At 47.9% G+C, this 20,477-nt stretch overlaps 1 protein-coding gene across 4 annotated transcripts in view; it reads right to left on the bottom strand.

The window, feature by feature from the left end:
• Nucleotides 1–20,477, bottom strand: part of HIVEP3 (HIVEP zinc finger 3) — a 565,279-nt gene that overhangs the window by 160,782 nt on the left and 384,020 nt on the right. For 3 of the 4 annotated variants that reach the window (XM_070786743.1, XM_070786747.1, XM_070786745.1), the window contains one exon: nucleotides 19,993–20,073. The gene's annotated coding sequence lies outside the window, so the exon portion shown is untranslated. Of the gene's footprint in view, nucleotides 1–12,451; nucleotides 12,621–19,992; nucleotides 20,074–20,477 lie in introns of all 4 variants that reach the window. The other variant, XM_070786744.1, reaches the window with a different exon arrangement.

Here is a 20,477-nt window from a genome sequence, read left to right as displayed (position 1 = left end):
TCCTGACTTGGGAGATCCAGTCAGGCCTCCTGTGTGACAGATGTGGAAACTGAGCCCGGGGAAGGGGAAGTGGTTGCCTAAGGGTCACGTGGTGAGGCGACTGTGGGGGTGCAGGAGGACCCAGGGCTCCTCACTCTCCACCTCACCACCCCAACTTCCTGGAGGTGACTCAGCAAGACAGTCGGCACAGGAAGGAAGTGGGGAAGGGAAGCCCAGCCGCTGGATTCCAGGTCACCACTCTGTTCGTCCAAAGCCACCAACCACCTTGGCCATGCGGCTCTGCCTGGTGTCCGTGGCCTTTCAGCCCTTCCTTCCCAAGGCCACAGCTGCTGACCATTTCCTCCAGGGTGAGACTCACTTGACCTCTCTGGGGTCTCCAGGGACTCCCGTGGTGCTTCCCTCTGCTAGGTCAGGGGGTCACTTCCACAGACTTGGCGAGTGGCCGAGCCTGTGTGGGTCAAAGGCTCATGAATGAAATGAAACCAGGAGGAATTACAGCCTCGTGTTTTGTAACTGGAGCTCTGGAGCCAGTACCCTGGGCTTATCGGCTGCTGTCTCTGGGTGCTTTGGTTAACTCAGTTTCTTTGTAAATCTGTTAAGAAAAAGTGATCCCACCTACTTCGTCAGTTGCTTGGAGGATTAGCTGAGATCTTACATATGAAGCCTACCATAAACTGAGCCATTCACGGTAGCCCCTGTCATCGCTGCCTTTGCTAGGTAGATTGCCACACATCATCTCATTTAATTCTCATGGCAAGCCTGAGAAGTAGATAAATTATTCTCACTTAACTGGAGAGACACCCGAAGCTCAGGGAGGAGTGGGCACCTATCTCATGGCTGGTGGAGATAGAATTTGAATCTGGTACAATCTGATTCCAGGACCCAAGTGTTTCCCCACGAGTTACAGCACCTTCTCTTGGTGTTAGGTGTCCTTTGCTGGTGTTTGCACTCCTGGCTACAGGCTTGCATGGGCAGGGCCTCTGTCCCCTCCCCCAGGACTAGAGTCTTGGCTCTGCCACTTCCTAAGAGTGAGACAGGGAGTCTCCGAGCCTCTATGGTCCCATCCACTGCCTGGAAATTGGCTCTCTCCTGGCCCTCTTCACACAGGAGGAAATGAGATGCCCCAAGCTTGCAAACCATGCTGTCTGAACTCACAGTGTTATTCCTGCAATCAGAAAAACTACTGGAACTGTGATCAGTGCAGCCTGAAGCTGGGGGTTCAGGAAGACCAAGCCTCGAGGAAAGTCTTTCTTGGTCACCAACAGAAAATGCCACAGCTTCTTTAGCCTGGGGGCTTTCCATATGCTGAGAACAGGCCTCCGAGAACAAGGAGGAACAGACTGTAAATACATCACAAGTCTCTCTGCTTCACTGGACTAGAAGTTCCCCAAGGGGCAGGACCAGCTCACAGCACAGGCCTTGGATGTTGGATGGAGGACAGTCTGCCCCCAAGCTCCAGCTGCATGGGCCACCTGCTGGGTCACCAAGCAGACCATCACCACCACCTCTAAGATCCCCTGACTCCCCAGGGAGAAGATAGCATCCCCTCCTTTGTGAGCCCCCATCCCCACCTCAACTGCAGCATATTATCATACCATATGTCCTATTTCAACCTAGAATTCTTGTTGGAGCAAGGGGAGGATTTGAATAAATAAATAGACTTAAGCTTAATTGTTTTCCATCTGTTTCTCTTGCTGGATTGCAAGTCCCTTGAAGGTTCATTCTGTGTCATATTTATAATTCTCAAAGACCAGCACAGGGTGCCTGGGGGTTGGTGGTGTCACTCTCCCTTCATCCACGCAGCCTGTGTCCTGTTTCACCATCTTCCCATACCCCCAACTCCCACAGGCTGGGCATGTATCAGAATGATGAATAAAACAGACACTGATAGTTTCCACTACTATCAAAAGAGCTGGTTTATATATATCTATCTTGACACATTCTGGGCTTACTTTTGGGTTCTGGGCTATATTTTCAAAGAGCAAAGTCCTTGTTTAAGTAATCTTTTGCAGAAAAGTGAGCTGATATTGAAGATCCATTGTGGGGTGGCAATAAGGAGCAGGGGCTTCCCTGATGGCTTAGTGGTAAAGGATCTGCTTGCCAATGCAGGAGACGCAGTTCAGTCCCTGGGTCAGGAAGATACCCAGAGAAAGAAATGGCAACCCATTCCAGTATTCTTGCCTGGAGAATCCCATGGACAGAGGAGCCTGGTGGGCTACAGCCCATGGGATCACAAAAGAGTCAGTCACAAGTTAGCAATTAAACAAGGAGTAGGGATTCATCAAAAGCCCTATAAAGTTTTCTTTTCTCTTTTACTTTGCTCCTGAAAAGAATGACTGGCCACTTCTAGGGCATATCAAACACTGTCTGACCTGCAGACAGCTGGATTGTGAGAGTTTGCTGTGGCCTTTTAACTACTGACTGTACCATGCACAGACCCCGCCTCTTGTCTGACTCAGGAACCCTGGGAAAAGCGGTATCAAAGGCTTCCAGGGGCGGGATGGGGACAGCAAGCAGACAGCAGGAGTTTCTTAGACCCCAGAGCCAGGAAGTGGTTCCAAGCTTCTATGAGTCTCTGGTTTTCACCTGGGAAGAGGGAAACTCAAACCCTCCCTGCAGAGTTCCTACAGGACCAGTATGAGATGATAGGATGTTCAAACTAGCTCAGAGCACAGTAAGCATCAAATTTAGTCATTCCACAAACATTAATTTAGCATCTACTATGGGCCAGGTGGGCTTTCCAGGTGGCGCTAGTGGTAAAGAACCCGCTTGCCAATGCAGGAGGAGGAGATGCAGGTTTGATCCCTGGGTCGGGAAGATCCCCTGGAGGAGGGCATGGCAATCCACTCCAGTATTCTTGCCTGGAGAAGCCCATGGACAGAGGAGCCTAGCGGGCTACAGTTCATGGGGTAGCAAAGAGTCAGACAGGGCTGAAGCGACTTAGCATGCACGCATGGGCCGAGTGCTGTTCCTGGCACCAGAAGTAGTATACAGACAATGACATGTGAGTGCATTAAGACAAAGAAAGCAGGGAATAGGATGGGGGCGGCAGGAGGCATGGCCACTTTAAATAGGGGCCAGAGACGTCTTTACCAAGACTTCTTTACATTTCAGTAAAGCCCTGAAGGAAATGAGGGAGTGAACCCTGGGTACATTTTTCCCAGCCGAGGAAACAGCAAGTACAAAGGCCCTGAGGCCAGTTTAAAGGACAGTATAGGGGCCAGAGGATATGGGGTATTAGAAGTTATTGAGGGCTGTTCACTGGGGCTGTGGAGGCATTTATAAGACCTCTGGCTTTTACTCATAGACAGGAAGCCCTGGAGGCTTTCCAGGTTGACACAACCTGACTCTTAGAACTGATCAATACCTTTCTGCCACACCTTCCCTTCAAAGCCTTATTCAATACTCAGACCTCTACCACTCCAGCTCATAGGCTTTCTCCTTTCTCACATTCTTCCAGCTTTCTAAATCGACCCAAACCAGGAGGACCTCTGCTTGTCCTGCCAAATGTGGGCTGGAAAGGGGCCTTGCAGAGACACTGTGGTTGGAAAGAGAGAGAAACAGAGAGAAGCCTTAACAGGGGATTCTGCTCTCCTTCAGTGCTTGGAAGGCCTCTGGGCCTGGTTCCGCTCCAGTGGGCACACACGCTGGGTGCCCAGTGATGCCGGGGACACTGGCTGAGTCCCCATGGTCACTGAATCATCTGAGACAGCTCAGCACAGAACTAGGAATTTCATTTAGTACTTCCTTGCCCTGTTTGTTTACCAAAAGGTGAAATCAATTGTTCTAAAAGGAAACAATTCCCATCTCTATCAGTGGTTCCTTAACCTTTTGTGGGTCACCTGCCCCTTTGAGAATCTGCTGAAAGCTATGCGCTGTCTCTTCAGAAAATGAACACAGAATATACATTCATTCTCTTTTAACTTCAGGGCTTTCACAGATCCCTGAAAATTCAGCAATGAAACTAATGTCTATGCTGACAATTTCTGTCTGTAGTGCCAAGGGAATGAACGAATGATGCAATGGAAGAACAAGTGAAGAATAAAGAAGTGGCATGCGCTTGGGGGGATGCGAGGCAGCACAAGGACAGACACGCAGCACCTCTGAACACCTGGATTCTTGCTGATGGCTCCCGTAGGCTTCAAAGAGGCCAACTGAGATGTATCAATAGCATGTGGTGAATTTTTACTGGATAGGTGTCCTCCAGAGAGAGCACCTCATTTCCTTGTTGTTCAGTGGCTAAGTCGTGTCGTCTGACTCTTTGCAACACCATGGACTGCAGCATGGACTCTTTTCCTTAAATTTTATCTATCACTCTCGTCCAGCCCTTCTGAGTGACCATCTTTCTCAAAGGTATCACACACTTTCCTGCCATTCCCAGGGTGCCCTACACAAAGAAGAATCTTTTCTGGGTAACTACGGGGCAACAGGGCAAGCATAAATTCAGACACGTATAGGTAAGCCATTTCTTCTTCCTGACACACAGCTGAGCCAGCTGAGACCTGGAGCCCCAAGTCAGTCCTTCCCCATCATTACCCGCCTGCTGGGACCCAGGCTTCCAGCCTCCCTCTTCATTTTACTTTTCTGATATATGTCCTAAAATGCTGGAATGAACTTTCAACTCATTCTTAATAGCTGCATCTCTCCCTGTGAGGCTTTTAACATAATCTCATTTTCTTCCAATCACTGTACTATGTTATGACGGAGGGAGACCTTCAGATGTGACTGGAGTGAGTAGGGATCTCTGCCCAAACATGCAATAGCCCCAGAGAGTTCTTCTGCTAGAGCAGAGTCTCCAAGGCTCCAGAGACAAGGCTTTGAGGGGCCCCCCACTTCTTCTCTCATAGGTCTCCCTCTCTGCCCTTCTCTTCCCCCCACCCCACCCCACCGCTCAACACCAGGCTCTGGCCACCTGAAGCTGGGAAGTCCCCAAACAAACCCGCTGTTTCCCACCTCTCTTCCTTTGCATGTGCTGTGGCTGCCACCTCACACAAAGGCCACCACCTGCTTGCCTTCCAAGAGCTCCCATCCCTCTGCACAAGCCTCACCTTCCCAACCTCCTCAGAAGATCTCTTTCCTTCCTTTGCAAATCCAGGGTCCTTACCTCAACCGTGGCGCCTGGGACATTGTATTTCTGAACTCAGCGCTTCTAACAATGCATTTCCAACCTCTTTTTTGAAACTTTTTCAGGGGAAACAAAGGTAGAGCTTAGATAAACACAACTGTTTACCTGTTCATCCCGTGACCTGTGTCTTATTTATCTTTATTTCCCCAGCAAACAGCACAGGGTACACACTGATGCTTCAGTACATATTTGTTAATAAATGTGTCCTTTGTAGAGTTGTTCTCTCTTTACCCTAAGAGCTGGGTTGTCGGTTGTAATCTCAACCCCCTGCCCTCCCACTGCCTCCACTTCCATTCTGCTGGGAACTTGTTAGAGCTGTGTGTAAACCATGAGGAAATAGGCACTAAGGGATTCTCTTAGGAGGAAACTGATGGACTTCTGTTATGGACTTAGGTTATTGTGCCTTAAGTGATGGCCGTTCTGGTGTAGTTGTGCCTTCTGAGATCCAGTGGGTGAGGTCACTGGATGGGAAAACTCCTCCAGTCAGTTGTCATAGTAACCATGACTTTCAATTTCATGCAAGCGAGTCCCTGAGAGGAAAACACACCAAGGGGTGGGGGAGGAGTGGTAGGAATCCATCAAAGGCATCCCAGCATTGTCCTCTCATATCCTTTTCTTTGCTTCTTGCTGGTTTACACGCTCAAGGTAGATGCCATTATGTGTGGGCATCTGAGTAGAAGCCGCTTAAAATAGCCACCCGACTATTTCAGGGAGCAGTTGAATATGCATGAAGCTATTTTAGAAAAGATGTGCCCAGCCCAGCCAATCCAAACCCCATCCTTTCCCTTGGAAATGCCAAGAGGAGCTGAATGGGACCTTTCTTAGTCTTCCCCACTGGGGTGGGGGTTTTTCAGAAGCCACAGAAACAACACCTGGGCTAATGTTGGTCTAGCAGCCCTGTCAGCTCTGCCTCCCGATCCTGCGGTCACAGAGGCTCCAGGCCAGACAGCTCAGCCCTCCAGAGTCCTCCAGAGCCTTGGCAGCCTTCAACCACAACTGTGCTCCAATCCAGTTGGCCTATATTTGTTCATTTATTCCTTTAACACACTTTTATGGATAGATGAAATGAGACAAGTTCATTTGAGGGGGTAGATCGACAGGTGAGTGGGGACGATGGCCTTGTGGTTCCTAAATAGAGGGGTGACCTGAAGAAGGAGCCCTTGGTTCTTCCTGATGGCTTGAGAGAGAGGGGGATGGATGGATATGGCTCGGGGTGGGATGCCCTGTTGGGAGGGAGAGTGTGCCTGTAAGAAGATGAGAAAGAAAGGGGAGCCAGACTGTGGGGGCATGGAGTGCTAAGCTAAAGCATGCCACTTTCTCTGAGCCCCAGGCTGGGCCAGGAAGGCGCCCTTCTGAGCCTACGGCACTGTTACACCCCTGTTGCTGCCATCAATCCAGACTGGAAGTCCCTTAGTCAGATTCTCCTGGGCATCTATGCAACCCAGAGCCAGGCTAGGCACTGAGCAGATGCTCAGAATTTTGGTTGAAAGCGTGGATTCTGGAACCAGACTGCCTGGGTTCTGATCTGAACTCTGCTTCTCACTAGCTCTGACCTTGGGCATGTTACCCGCCTCTCTTTGCCTCAGTTTTCTCACCTTAAAATGAGGATAATAATAGTACCTATCTCTTTTGGTGAGAAGTACATGAATTAATATATGTAAAGGGCTTAGAAGTCTGCGGGGTGCCTGGTAAGAAACATCTAAAACTATTAGCTGTTTTTATCATTCTACCGAATCTGGCTTTTATCTTGACAATGGAAAGCCATCAGGGAAGAGGTTTTCTTTCCAAAATAAAAATAAGTTTACTGCTTTGCCCGATTTTACTTACACACGTCTACCATGAAAGTTGAAGCGTTATAAGCACAAGGAAGAAAGAGGGAAACTATCCTTCACGCTGACCCGCAGATAACTATCATTAACATGACTGGTGGTCCGGCAATTGAGGATCCACCTTCCAATGTAGGGGACTCCGGTTTGATCCCTGATAGGGGAACTAAGATCTACATTCCTCAGGGGAACTAAACCACTTGCCACAACCAGATAAAGCCTGAGCACCACAACAAAAGATTCCCACGTGCCAAAACAAAAGATCACACATGCCGCACCTAAGACCTGACACAGCCTAATAAATAAATCAATATTTTCTTAAAACATGACTACCTTTTTTAGATACAATTGACTGGCATTATTCAAGGACTCTGCATTTGCAAATTCACTGACTCTCTAAAGGTGGTTTAATCTCGAAATCGACACTCAGAGTGCCTTTGTGTGTTTGCAGACGCACACGGAGCAAACGATTTGAGCCTCTCCATGTGCATGTTCCCGGCTGAGGTCGAAAAGGTGCCACTGCCTCTTTCTGCTCCCCTATGTCAACAAGTGTCCCTTTCACAGTCTATTTAGTGCCATTTTTGTGCTTTTTGTCAGTGATCTCACTGTGATGTGCCTTACAGAGACAACACGTGTGTTAGATAAGCTTCCTCCAGGCAAGGGCTATTCGCCATGAGTTCAATGTCTTAATATTTATATATATAGAGAGAGAGTTCAAAAATATATATTAAATAAAGTGTATTTGATAGAAACACACATAAAACAAGGTTACGTATTGACAGGTTGACAAAAATGTCCAGAGGCTCCCAGGCACCTAATGTTATATTTCCCCTAGGAGCGATGGTTCAGTGCTCACTGGGTCAGTGTCTGTGGACCTTTATAGAACTTAACTGTGAATAACAAGAATCAACAGAACTTTTCTAGATACACAGATGTATACCATTTGGACCATACTTTACACATAATTTTGACAATCTAAAAAAAAAAAAAACAGTAATCAGGACATTCCTGGTGATCCAGTGGTTAAGAATCAGCCTGCCAGTGCAGGGGACACAGGTTCGATTCCTGGTCTGGGAAGATTCCACATGCTGCAGGGCAACTAAGCCCTCGAGACGCAACTAGTGAGCCCACAAACCGCAACAGTTGAAGCCTGTGTGCTCTAGAGCCTGTGCTCCGTAACAAGAGAAGCCACCCCAGTGAGGAGCCCACGCACTGCAACAGAGAGTAGCCCCCACCCGAAGCAACTAGCGAAGGGCCGCATGCAGCAATGAACACCCAGTATAGCCAAAAATAAATAAATAGATAAAATTTAAAAACCATATCCTGTTACGTGAAAAGCAGCTTTCTGGACCCATAAATACATACAGGTCTCTAGATGGCTGCATTTCCATGGCCATTCTTTTACTTATTAACCTACTGATGGACGAACTGATTGCTTCTGATTATTCACTATTATAAACAACACTATGATAAACAGTCTGATTGGTAATAATAAAATAGTCAACATTTATTCAGTGCTTACTCTGGTATGCACTCTGGTATTCAGTGCTTACCCAGCACTCTGCTATGAGTTTTATAAGTATTATGTCATTGAATTTTATTTATAATAAGTATACATATAAATTTACATACACATGTATAAATTATATCTATGGTTTTTATAAGTGTTATCTCATTGAATATTATCTCACAACAAGCCTATGAAGGTGGTATTATTATTATAACCACTTTACAGATAAGGGATCTGATGCTTAGAGAAGTTAAGTAACTTTACAGGATCACAGGGCTTAAAACCAGGTCTCTCCGACCTCTGATGCCTCTTTCTTAACCAGTATGCTCTGCTTCCTTCTTATATGCACGATTCCAGGCACTTTTGGACTGTTTCCTTAGGATAGCTGTTTAGAAGGGGGCTGATGAGTTGAAGGCTGTGCACATTTGAAAATGTTGATACATATTGTTAAATTCAATTCACAATCCACCAACAGGGGCACAATCCAGTGCCCCTGTGTCCCACTCCTCACTTCCCTAGGTATTCTCACACTTTGAAATAGGCAACCAGAAGTGCATCTTGATTCTTTAATGCACATCCTTTGACTACAGGTAGCTACCCTTCATATGCTTGCCACGCCCTGTGTTTTGTCTTTTGCAAACTGCTTATCCATATCCTCTGCCCATTTTTCTACTGATCTGTCTTTACGTGATTTATAAGCTCTTCTGTCTTAGTGCTACTAACCCTTTACCCATCATACACGTGTTCACCCATCATACATACTTTTCTTAGTTCATTATTATTGCTTAACCCCGATTACTGTGGGATTTTTTTTTGCCCATGGGTCTTTAATTATTGATATTTTATTTCATGATTTCTGGATTTAGTTTTCTACTTAAGGAGGCATTCTCCATCCCAACAGGGTATAAATATTCCCTCACTGTTTTTCTTCTAATACCTTTTTGGTTTCATGCTTTTTCTTTAGCTTGGAAGTACTTTGATGCAAGGACTGAGATTTGGATCTAGTTTTATTCTTTTATTTTTGTCCTAAAATAGCTAACTTGTTGTCTTATAGTATGTTAGGAATCATTTGCCTTTTTGTCTCTAATTTTAAACACCATGCTCACTTACATCTACTTTTGGGTGCTCTGTTCTTGTCCACCGATCCACAAGCCTATTCCTTTACCAACACTGATTTTTTTCTAGGCTATTATTCCAAGTTTATCTTTCCAGATATACTTTATAATCATTTAATGGAAACACTTAATTGGAATTGGAATTTCATTTAACTTATAGACTAATTCACAATGCCTCCCCAAGTTTATTCTTGGAATTTGGTATCTTTGGAGACTGGAGTCTTTTCCCTATGCTTTTCCCAGCTGGCTCATTCTGATGCCACCTTCTGTTCCAGCCAACCCTGCAGGAGGCAGTCACTCTCACCCCCAACACTTCCCATGTCACTCTTACATTTTCACCCTGAATGACAATTACTAGTGAGACAGCGGGCTCTTGGAAGGCAGGGTCCCTGCGTGGTCTGTTTGTGCACCTCTCGCCATATGTTGGTAGACGGCCAAGGCCATGGAGATATTTTCAGGACGAATAACTGGATGAATCAGTAAGTGAATGAGGACTCCCCTGGTGCTGCAGTGGATACGAGTCTACCTGCCAGTGCAGGGAGGGAACACCAGTTTGATCCCTGGGCCAGGAAGATTCTATATGCTGGAGAGCAACTAAGCCCACACGTCGCAACTACTGAGCCTGTGCACTGCAACTATCGTGCATCTAGAGCGTTTGCTCTGCAACGAGAGAAGCCCCCGGAAAGAGAGGCCCCCGGAAAGAGAGGCCCCCGGAAAGAGAGGGCCCTGGAAAGAGAGGGCCCCGGAAAGAGAGGCCCCCGCAAAGAGAAGCCCCCATAATGAGAAGCCTGCTCATGGCAACTAGAGAGTAGCCCCCACTCACCCCAACTAGAGAAAAGCCCACACAAAACAATGAAGATCCCATGCAGCCAAATATAAATAAACAAAATTATTAAAAAAAAAAAAACAAATGAAGGAAAGACATATTCCTAGAAAACTGAAAGTGAAGTAGATTTTCTATAAAAAAAAAACAACAACTCTACTTTTCCATAGACTTTCATTAGAAAACAAAAGCTTTGTCTTCGGCTAAATTCCTGAGACCACGCCAGAATCAGAGAAGTGGTGGCTCCTAGGGTGACGTGCCAAGTGCAGCCTGCCCCAGCACCTCTCCCCAGAGACTACCACCCTTGCCGAGAAGCCTAGGCATTTCTCAGGGAGACTCTCAAGGCCTTGCGGACTTTCCAGAAGGAGGAGCACAGGCATTCATGAAGTGCCTGCTTGCACTTTCCTGGAAGATACAAAACTTCTGAAAGGTTGGTATCACTAGTCCCATTTTGTGGATGGAGAAACTGAGGCTCGGAGAGATGGAGCCCTGATCTAATAACTTGACAAGACTGGCAGGAGCTGAAGCTGTGGAACTCTAAGGGCCTGGCCTCTCCCACAACAATGTCCAGAGCCCAGAGTCTGGGAGGCTAAGGGGCCCAGAGAAGAGTCCCACATGGCGTTGGAGAGAGAGGGTCCTGCCTTCACTGGCCAAGATAGTCCCTCAAGAACTTTGTTCCTCCAGAGCAGCAGTGATGCCTATGGGCTGTGCCTGAAGAGCACTGAACTCCAGTCTAAGAGCCAGTGTCCAGGCTGGGGATGTGTTACACTGGCCATGCTGTCACCCTGAGACTGGGGAGGGGATCTGGGGTGGAGGTGGAAGGTTCGCCATGGGGGAAGGGACTGGTCTCCAGCACACATCTGGGGACGCCCTTCCGTTTTCCTCCTCCCAGTCTGCCCAGGGTTGGCGTTTCTCGACTTGGCCCTGCAGGCCCCTCCTGGGAGTCTGGCCAAGCAGCCACTTCCTTATGGGGCTGGCAGCTGCTGGGCCAGTCTCAGCTTACTTCTAAGCCTGGATCAAAGCTCCAGTTTCTTATGAAGGACTGTGAGCTGGGGATCGATACATTCAACTGTCTTGGCACTGTGTCTGACCCCATGTGGGCCCCAGGGACGTGGAGATGAGTAAGCCACTGGCTTCCTCCTTTGTGGCTCCATTCTGCTCAGGAAGCAGAGTGTGCGGAAAGTTTCTAGCCCCACCTTGGTGCTGCGGTAGAGATATCCAAGTGCTGGGGGAGCCTAGATGGTGAGAAAGTGGGGAGACGATTCAGCAGGTACCAAGATGTGAAGGTCAGATGTCAGGCTATGGCATGTGGACTTCACCTGGTGGACAAAGGGAGCTGTCCCATGTTTTGAAGCAAAAGCCTCACACAAACAGGTTTGTGCTTCAGAAACACACCACCCAGGTGTGTGTGTGTGTGTATATGTATGTATATATGTGTGTGTGTGTATATATATGTATATATATGTGTGTGTGTGTGTATTTCTTAACATAAATTACCTATTTTAAATTAAAACAATTATATTTTCCAACAAAACTTTAGAGAGTGGTATTATTTTATATTTACATATTATTTTATATTTTGGTAATGTCTTAAATAAAGTCGGATTTTTGTATATGTCTCTATACTTGATCTTTATTTTCAATAAACATGTATAGTTTTTAAGGTGAAAATTAAAGCATCTCCATTTTGTAAAAATAATACCAAACCTAAGAGAACACAGAGCAGATGGATATGAACCCAGATGAACCGGTGACCCATATGGTGCCTGGGAATGGAAAGAACCCTGGGCTTACGGTTCACAGTCAAGTTCCTGCCGCTGACATGCTGGATTACTTTGAGCAAAATTACTTCCCCATCTCAACCTCAGTTCCTTTGCCTGTAAAATGGGAATTCTCTTACCTCATACACAGGGCTGCCATCAGGACAAAATGGGATGTCAGAGGACACTGTATGTTTGCACACATTTGACAAAGGTCAAACAGTAACGCGAGGGTCTGGAAGGCTCTCTCTATATGCCCACAGATGTTTAAGATACCCTGCTGCAAACTCACCACCCATCCATTTCTTGAGAAGTCTCTCTCTCAGCTGTTTCAGCTCAAACTCAAGCCTGTCCTGTGAAAACGTGGCCCTGTCCAGAGAAGCAATCGTTCATGTGTTCGGTGGGCCACCTGCCCGCCAGGTCCGGCCTGCTGGGCTGGGAACGTCAACATCAGCCCCTTCCTGGTGAGAGAAGGAACAGGGAGCCGGCTTGTTCTCCGACAGCAGAAGACTGGCCGGCGAGGAGGAACATTTAAGGTGGGACGCTTCCTCCTGCACCGTTGGCAGCTGTCTACATAAGGCATCCATTATGTGCTGCCCCTAAGGCCAGTGGGCCTGAGAGGCTAGGCTAAAATTAGTGTAAAAATGCGCACCCGCCAGAGACACAGAACATCCGAAGGTCAGATGCCTGCAGCCAGCCACCCGGGCAGGAGCCGGGGAGCGGGCACAGAACAGCTGTGGCAGCATCGGCCTCCGCTTCCTCTCGGGCATGGGGATGAAGTCCTGCCCAGAGTCCTGGTTCCACAGCTCGGCTTGAATTGAAAAATAGGATGCAGAGTACAACCCCAAACATGTTTTTTTTTTTTTTTAAATCTGTGTACATTCATAGGAAAAAAAAGGTGGGAGAGGAATTACTAAATATACAAGAGGCAGTATCAAATATGGAATAGTGACTAAATTTTTTTCTTTTCCTGTACTTTTCAAAACATTTTCAACAAATACATACTAATTTTTCAATCAGAAGAAAACACAACTGGACTACCCTGGTGGTCCAGTGGTTAGGAACCCACCTGCCAATGCAGGGGACACAGGTTTGATCCCCGATCCAGGAAGATTCCACATGCAGGGCAACCACTGAAGCCTGTGCACCCTGGAGCTCATGCTCTGCAGCAAGAGGAGCCTCTGCAATGAGAAGCCCGTGCTTCACAACTAGAGTAGCCCCCACTTGTCACAACTAGAGAGCCCACGCACAGCAGCGAAGAATCAGTGCAGCCAAAATAAATAAATACATACATACGTAATTTTTTTTAAAAGAGGAAAACACAACCAAAGACGCCATCCATTATATGTTTATATTAAATATTATTTTGCATATATCTTAAACTTATAAAAGTGATTAAATTGTATACACTTATAGTCATATAAACTCCCTGGTGGCTCAGACTATAAAGAATCTGCCTGTAATGAAGGAGACCCGGGTTCAATCCCTGGGTCAGGAAGGTACCCTGGAGAAGGGCATGGAAACCCACTCTAGTATTCTTGCCTGGAGAATCCCATGGACAGAGGAACCTGGTGGGCTACAGTCTATGGGTCGCAAAGAGTCAGACACGATTGAGTGACTAACACACACACACACACACACACAGTCGTATGGCACATACGTGTATGTAAATGTGTTTAGATATCTAGTCCACTGATGTTCATCGCTTTGAATTCCAGAATATCAAGCCTGACTGGCATTAAAGAGAAACATTGTCCAAGTCTTCCTTTTATGGAAGAAACTGAGGTCCCAGAAGCAAAGCAGGATGCTGAGAAACTACTTTTCACTGATCTTCATTCTGATAGGAGTTTCCCCAAATCTTGCCCACTTTAATTCTGTTGTTGTTTTTACTCCCACTTTATGGAGATAGAAACTGAGGCACAGAATTGATCACCCCACAGCACCCAGCTAGGAAGTCACAGAGCAAAGTCCCAGCCCTGCTTTCCTATCCAGAGCCCAGGGAGCTGGAGGGAAGGACCTGTGGAAAACACTGGCTCCCTATTGTAAGTAGAGCTGCAATGAACGCTGGGGTGCATGTGTCTTTTGGAATTACGATTTCCTCCCAGGATTAGGATTGCTGGGTCATATGGTAGCTCTATTTTTAGTTTTTCTTAAAAAATTTTTTTTTATTGAAGGATAATTGTTTTACAGAATTTTTTTGTTTTCTGTCAAACCTCGACATGAATCAGCAATATAGGTATACATATATATCCCCTCCCTTTTGAACCTCCTTCCCATCTCCCACCCCATCCCACCCTTCTAGATTAATACAGAGCCCCTGTTTGAGTTTCCTGAGCCATACAGCAAATTCCTGTTGGCTATCTCTTTTACATATGGTAATGTAAGTTTCCATGTTCCTCTTTCCATACCTCTCTCTTCCCTCTCCTCCAGTCTCCCCATGTCCATAAGTCTATTCTCTATGCCTGTTTCTCCATATTTTTAGTTTTTAAAAGAATCTCCACACTGTTCTCCATAGTGACTGAACCAATCTACATTCTCACCAACAGTGTAAGAGGGTTCCCTTTTCTCCATACACTATCCAGCATTTATGGTTTGGAGATTTGTTGTTGATGGCCATTCTGACCGGTAAGGACATGGAAACAAGCTTTACATCCATCATTAGAGGAAGATGTGGTCCATATATACAATGGAATACTACTCAGCCATATAAAGGAATAGCATTATGCCATTTGCCAAGACGTGGATGGGCTCAGAGCCTGTCATACAGAGTGAAGTCAGTCAGAAAGAGAAAAATAAATATGGTATATTAACACAACTATGTGGAATCTAGAAAAATGACACAGATAAACATATTTGCAAAGCAAAAAAAGAGACACAGAAGTAGAGAACAAATGTATGGATGCCAAGGGGGCAAAGGGGGAGGGCGGGATGAATTGGGGGGTTGGGATTGACCTATATACACTGCTATGTATAAAATAGATAACTAATGAGGACCTACTGTATAGCATAGGGAACTCTACTCAGTGCTCTGTGGTGACCTAAATGGGAAGGATTTAGGGTCCCAAAAGAGGGGATATATGTATACATATAGTTGATTCACTTTGCTGTACAGCAGAAAGCAACAGAACATTGTAAAGTAACTAGCCTCCAATAAAAATTAAAAAGCAAAAAAAAGAAAAAGAAAAACCACTAGCTCCCTGAAGCCTCAAGCATTCAGTAAGCCATCCCACACAGGAATATGTTTGACCGTCTTTCCTGAGACCTTTGTGTGGTGCAGGCCGCCCCAGCCCCTGGGAGCCTTTGAAGGAACAAGTGCACAGAGTGGTGTGGGGACACAAAGTCACGGTGCCCCCCTTTCTCCATGTGGGTCAGTTGGGGGGGGAAGGTTTGCAGGCGAAGGCAGGCAGGTGCCAGGTCTTCGAAACAGGAAGAGTCAGCCAGGGAAGCTGACTCTCAAGCTCTGCATTCCTTCACTGGCCCCCTCCAGCTTTCCAGTGTTCCAGCTCTGGAAATACCTTGAAGCCACTTCACGTGCTGGTATCTGAGGCTTTTGCTCCAGCTACAACGTCTGTCTGCAGCGCCTGTCCCTGTCTCTACTGCCCCTGCTCTTTCAGGGCTCGACACATCCCTGCTGAGTGCCTACTGGAAATGGCAACCCACTCCAGTATTCTTGCCTGGAGGATTTCATGGACAGGGGATGCTGGCGGGCTACCGCCCGTGGGGCAAAGAGTCGGACACAACTGAGTGACCAACACTGACACTGTGCATTAGAGCAAGACACAGTCCCAGCCCTGGCGGTGCCGAGTTCTTAGAGAAGGCTTAGTGTTTAGGCTGCACCAGGTCATTCAAGTGAGGGCTCTGAGGTCAGACTGCCCAGGTTTAGCCTGGCTTGGCCACTTCCCAGCTGTGTGTGCCCAAGACAGTCACTCAGCCTCTCTGCATCAGTTCTCCTCATCTGTAAAAGAGGATGATAGACACCTGCCTCACAGCACTGTTGTGTAGGTAGAGTGTAAATCTGTATAAAATTCTTAGGGCCTATTATACAGAGTGAAGTAAGTCAGAAAGAGAAACACCAATACTGTATATTAATGCATGTATATGGAATTTAGAAATTCGGTAACGACAATTCTATTGCAAGGCAGCAAAGGAGACACAGATGTAAAGAACAGACTTTTGGACTCTGCGGGAGAAGGCGAGGGTGGGATGATTTGAGAGAACACCACTGAAACGTGTAGATTACCATTTGTAAAATAAATGACCAGGGCAAGTTCGATGCATGAAGCAGGGCACTCAAAGCTGGTGCTCTGGGACAACCCAGAGGGATGGGGTGGGGAGGGAGGTGGGAGGGGGGCTCAGGATAGGGGGACATGTGCACCCATGGCTGATTCATGTCAATGTATGGCAAAAACCATCACAGTATTGTAAAGTAATTATCCTCCAATTAAAATAAATTAATATAAAAATAAACTTGGATTAGCTCTTAAAAATATTCTTAGAGCAGTGCCTGGCACATAGCAAGTGCTCAATAATCATTCATCATTATAATTTTTCTTCTTCTTATTAGCATATTTTTCAGATTCCCTCCTCATGATGGCCCCTGCTCCTGCCTTCTAGCTGCCCCTCCTCTACAGCCCCATAGAGCATCAGTAGTGATGTGATATGGGCCTTGAGGACTGTTCATCCTCATATTCCTGTATGTGGTGCAGGGACCATATTTATTCATCTCCATCCCAGGCCCTGGCACAAACACAGCAACAGTGTCTCCAGGGCTACTGTCGAGTTGGTGGGTAACACGTGCCCTCAACTCCAACCAAGAAAAGTCTCGGAAGCTCCTCGCTGCCTGGGTCCTAGAGGAGGCACATCTGGCCATATCTCTGAGCTCACTGATATTCCTCAAACTGTGAAGCCTGCCCTGGATCCGACCCTCCTGAGCTGACAAGGGAGCAGGTACCAGGCTTCCTAGAATGCTTCTCTGTGTTGGGGAGCTGGGGAGCTCTGCAGGGCAGGTCATCCTAAACACCAACACGGATGCTCCACCAATCGGGATCTTTCCCATGGCGATGCCTTTCTACCTACCGGTCCCCTTGCCTGGAGCGCACTCTTTGCCTTTCACAGTCCTCCTGATCTGATGAACTCCTACTGATCCTTCCACACCCCCTCTCCCACAGCGCTTTTCCTTTCTTACAGGGTGTTGTTATTTGTTTACACACCCCTTCTGGAGAAGGGACCATCTTATTCCCGTCGGGGCCCCCAGTGTCTGCCAGTGCCTGGAACAGAGGAGGTGTCAGGAAAGTTCTGCCAACCTAAATTTTCAAAGGAAAATCTAGTCCATTGGTCTGACTGCCCATGAAGGCACAGGTGAGAACTGCCACACTTGAACACTTGAACCAAGAAAACCCACAGGCCTTCCCAGGACACCTGCTTCATCGCTGGGACGGGAGCTGGGGGAGCAGCCCAGAACGTTAAGCGTCCCGTGTGACGGGCAGCGGGCTGGCCTTTCACAGAGCTCCGGCCCCTGATTCTGGAACCACCCGAGGAGGTGGGTATGGGGGAGATGAAGACACCCAGGCACAGGCGGTTACACTGCTCCCCGAGGGAGTGACAAGACAGGGCTGGAGTCCAGTGCTCTGGCCCCCAGAGCCTACTCTTCCGTCTCTCCCAGGAGACAACAGATGTGAAGGCGTTTCGAGTCCTGCCAAGAGAGGAAACTGCAAAACGACACAATTGCAGAGTGTTACCCGCCACACTAAAACGACTCTAGGGCGGGAGCCACCTGGCTATGTAGTGGAGGGGGGAGGGCTGAGGAAGAAGGGCTTTAGGAACAGTACTGCATTCTTTCTCTCTTCCTTTCTTTTAAATATTTATTCATTTATTTGGCTGCGTGGGGTTCTTTGTTTTGGCACATGGACTCTCTAGCTGTGGGATGTGGGCTTGGTTGCCCCACGGCCTATGGGATCTGACTGCCTAGACCGGGGATCAAATCCACGTCCCCTGCATTGCAAGGCAGATTCTTAACCAATGGACTGCCAGGGAAGTCCCTGAATTCTTTTTTTAAACAAACAGTTCTTTTTTTACATTTTTAAAATTTTCGCTTTTTATATTTTGGGCCGCATTGCATGGCATGCGGGATCTTAGTTCCCCAGCCAGGGATCGAGCCAGCACCCCTTGGATTGGAATTAGGGAGTCTTAACCATTGGGCCACCAAGGAAGCCCCAACACTGCATTCTTACAGGGCTGCTGTCTGGGGGGAGGCGGCCCAGCGTTCTTCAGGGGCAGGGGAGGAGGGGAACCGGGTCGGTTGAGAAGAGAGGTTCTGATGGCAAGTCCAGCAGCCCTCCACCAGAGAGGCCCCCAGGGTGCCTTGTGGCTGCTTTTCACTAGGAGATCTGAAGGGCCCCAGTGGGACACAGACAGCTTAATGAGGGGTTCCTGTGCTGGGCCTCCCATGGCTGATGTTCAAGGTTCTGACACAAGCATCTCCTTGCTGCTCTCAGCCTCTCCCTGGGGCCCAGAGTCTTCTCCTGGCACCCCAGACTGACCATCTGCTTTCCTTCCTCAATCATATAGGGACCAACCTGAGCTCCGTAATCTGGCATTCAAAGGCCCAACTGTTTCTCCTAGGCTCACTTCTCCCTACTCTTTCTCTGCACCTGCTAATCCCAGTTATTCCACCTTTGCATGTGTTGTCTCCTTAGCCTGGAAGGCCCTTCTTCCTATCTTGCCTGGTGAACTCCTATTCATCCTTCAAAGCCCAGTTCAAGTTTTGCCCTCCAATGGTCCTCCCTGAACCACCCCCACAACCAAACCCAGACAGAATGGACCCCTCCCGCCTTCACAGGTTTCCTCTACCATGGCTATTTACACATTGTCTCCTCCTTCAGACGGGGAGCTTTTTCAGACCAATGATGTGCTTTATTTGTCTCTGAGCCTCAATGCCCTCTGGTCTCATCTCCTGGGCAGCTCTCCTGGGCTTCCTCGTGGATCAGCCAATAAGCTTTGGCCTTGCACTCACTCCCACACAAAGAAAGGCCCTGCTCTTAGGTTAACCTGCTTTCCCACCCTTTGTAGTCTTTCACCCAGCTTGATCTTCACACCCACACTCTGCTGCGGGCCTGCCCGTGCTCTCCGCGTGTGTGGGTTGCCTTTGCCCTTCCCATCTGGGCACTGCAGTCTACAGTGACCATGGTGTGCTATGCAGCCGTGACAGGGCCCATGCAAGGCTGGTGACTGTCCATTTTTGAATTTGACTTCAAGCACAGTTTGCTGGAAGGGACACAGGTCCTGGCCCCCAAAGCACACATGCACACAGAGGGCACACGCGAAGCCCAACCCAGGCTCCACGTGCAGGAGGTCCACGGAACAATCAAATAGGAGGTGAGCCCTAGGGCAGTGGCAGACAACTGCTGAGCCCGTGGTCCCTCCTCCCAGCCCAAGGCCTTGATCAGAGCCTGGAAGAGCTGACTTCTGGCCTGCCCCATTCACTGAATCCTATTCCCTCACATTCACACAGAAAAACAGAAACAAAGAAAGGCAGGTTCCGTCTGAGATTTTCCTGAGTAGTGAAGGCTGACATGGTGTCAGAACCAGTTCCCTGGCTCCTCTCCCAGGACACGTTCCTAGCGCCATATGCTGCCATGGGTAGAAATGCCAGCTGCAGGACTCTGGACAGTTGGCAGTGTTTTCCTGAAGTCTTGGTAGAGTGCGGGGCTCCATTCTCCTGCCAAGGCTGGAGGCAGCCCCACCTCCCTCCTGGCCACACACACGCCCATGGTCTTAGGGTTGTGCTGAAATGGCTCCACGTCCCATGGTGGGAGGGAGTGATGGGGAGCTTACCTGCTAAGGGCCAGCCGTGGTCTCATGGTCGAGATATGTCAGAGCTTTTTAAGAGCTTGCAGGGCTGTGCTGGAGGGAGGCCTGTGGGAAGCAGAGAATGTGAGAATATTATACCACCGCCATCTGTCAACTTGCACTTGAGTTTGAAAAATGCATCCCCACATGGTGAGCACAGCCTCGCTGAGAAGAGCTTCACAGCTGAGCTCCGGCCACCACCCCTTCTCCAACAGGGTCATCCCAGGGTCAAGATCAGACTCCCCGGGGGTGCCATCGTAGCCTCCTGACCCCACTCCCAGAGCTGAAAGTCTGGAGTCAACAGCCCTCGCTGGAGCTTCTGTGTTCTATTTCTGCTTCCCAGTGGAGGAACTCTCACTTTTAAGCACTCCTTGAGAAAAACCTCCCCTCACGGGCTCCCAGAGCACCAATCGTTGTAACTCATTCATTCTTTCTTCCATTATCCATTCATTCATGCCAGCATTCCCTAG

This window comes from Bos indicus, chromosome 3, assembly GCF_029378745.1.
Source record: "Bos indicus isolate NIAB-ARS_2022 breed Sahiwal x Tharparkar chromosome 3, NIAB-ARS_B.indTharparkar_mat_pri_1.0, whole genome shotgun sequence".
Classification (NCBI taxonomy): Eukaryota; Metazoa; Chordata; class Mammalia; order Artiodactyla; family Bovidae; genus Bos; species Bos indicus.
This window is presented reverse-complemented; position numbering and strand designations above follow the sequence as displayed.